The 2216-nt window shown below is 29.5% G+C and overlaps 1 long non-coding RNA gene across 2 annotated transcripts; it reads left to right on the forward strand.

The window, feature by feature from the left end:
* The first annotated feature begins 30 nt into the window (after positions 1-30).
* On the forward strand, positions 31-1773 carry LOC122714643. Of its 2 annotated transcripts, none has more exons than XR_006346680.1 (3): positions 31-252; positions 336-414; positions 545-1773. It is a non-coding gene; the product is annotated as an uncharacterized LOC122714643 (long non-coding RNA). The 2 variants fall into 2 exon arrangements; XR_006346681.1 differs by having other exon boundaries at positions 1109-1773.
* Positions 1774-2216: the final 443 nt, after the last annotated feature.

A 2216-nucleotide genomic window follows, 5' to 3' on the forward strand; every position in this document is an offset into this window, starting at 1 on the left:
ATAATATTATTTAATTGTATTAGGTGGAAATGGACAATGTGTAAATATCGGACAATGTGGAATTTATAATGGTAATCTAATCTCGTGGTTTGTGTTGCAAAAACGAGTAATGTTTGTGATGCGATGAATATGTTGTAAGGAATCTGGTGAAGAAAGAAAATTCATCGACCGAAGCATATGTAAACTTATCACAATTTTACAACTGCTCAACTTTTTTCTGTGAGAGGATAAAATCGAGAAAAAAGGTCCGAGGTAATATCGTGTGAATTTGTTCAATTGCCATTAATAAATATTGCCATAACAATTTGTAATGAAATGACAACTCGTTTTGTTAGAATCCAACTGCATCGTGTATTTTCTTGTGGTGAAGTGATGAAGGAAATTTTGAGTTCCTCCAGTGTTGTTAAATGTCGTGTAAGTTTTCCTAAAATCATAAAATTAAAAATTAAACTCCATATTATACATTATTGGAATAAGACAAATATTAACGTCGATGACTTTTATGTAACAAATACATGAATATTTTTTTTTTTTTTTTTATAAGAAAAAAATTCATCGGGTGCGACTCCAATGTGCAGTGACTACACACTGTAAACATACGTATATACAGGCAGCCTTAAGATGGCGTGGAGAAGCATAACCGTTAACTTTAAGGCTATTCTATTCTATTCTATTCTATCGTCTTATTATAAACGTAAGAAACGAAGCAAGAAATTTGGTTACTAGATATAGGAACTTTTGTAACCTTCGGTACAACCCGTAACTATGTAAAAATGTAATGGCAGTAAAATACAAAGTTCGGACAAGACATTGATCGGGTTAAAATATTCATTTTTCTCTTTTCGTTAGAATATTAAAACAGACGGAATTTATCATTGTAATTTTTGTTTTGCTTCACTGTTATTTTACATTGGAGGAAATTGAGACCCAAAAAGTATCATTTGTTTTTAATTAAGAATATTATTCACGAAAAAGTTAAATGAAATTAAAATCATACCTAAATATTAAGGAATAAATATGCGAGCCATAAAACAACCGATTCGAGTTACCACCACTTTCATCACGGCATATATAAATCGACTCATCGAATAATATTCACATTGACCAGCAGAGTGTTACGACTCCGACATGGTCGTCAAATGCACGATGTCCACGTCGATGACAGGAAGGACCTAGATGTCGTTATAAAACCACCGGAGCTGGATTACCAAGACGTCATCCCAACGACACGCAGGAAGGAACTGGAAGTCATCCTAGAACCACCGAGGTCGATTTACAGAAGACCGCATTCGACATACAGAACCTATCTCAGATTAATTGGTATCCAAAGGTACCAATCGATAAGAGCGCGGACCTTCGACTGGCCATTGGAAATAGAGCACAACAATAAATGATTAAAAATGTTCTCGATATTATAAAAATTTAGTTGAAATATCAACGATCTTCTCTACACGTGAGATTTCATTGAGATATGATCGCTCCATCGCATCGTATGTATGTAGAAAGTTGCTGCCACTGTCACGAAGTTTGATGAAAACGTATGTTTTCTACCGATTGCGCCAAATCTGACTTATCGAGTACAATGACGAATAAATTCAATTTTTTAACTTTTATTATTAATTTATAACATCGTAATAATTTATTACGATAAAAAATTAATGTATTTTTACTATTTTTATCGTTTTATCACACCTTTAACAATTTATTACGATAGTAAACGTAATAATATATTTTTATAAACTAAATTTTAGATTTCTGTCTGATAGTAGATTTCGATTCAACTATAATTATTCAATTATAATTTTATTAAAATATTTTAAATGCCATTTTACGTGAAAAACAATTACAGATTATTATAGAAAGAAAAAAAAAAGAAAAGAAATTACTAATGAAAATTATCGAATCTTTCTAACAAAATACTTTTTTTATAGTTTTTCCTTTTTAAGGGAAAATTTTAAAAAGAGAAATTTTGGAAAATGATGCCAATTACCAGATCTCACTACGAGGAGGTGACTATGCATCGAAATCCACCTAAAGCTAAAAAATTAAAAGCTAAAGAATAACAAATAAAAAATTAAATAAATTAAGAACACAAAAAATAAATAAAATATGAAACATTAAAATTAATATAATTAATATAAATGAATTATGAAAAATATAAAATATAATGTAAAATAAAATGTATAATTGATAATCGAAATAAATTATAATTAATA

This window comes from Apis laboriosa, unplaced genomic scaffold, assembly GCF_014066325.1.
Source record: "Apis laboriosa isolate Shangri-la unplaced genomic scaffold, ASM1406632v1 scaffold347_cov192, whole genome shotgun sequence".
In the NCBI taxonomy this organism is placed as follows: Eukaryota; Metazoa; Arthropoda; class Insecta; order Hymenoptera; family Apidae; genus Apis; species Apis laboriosa.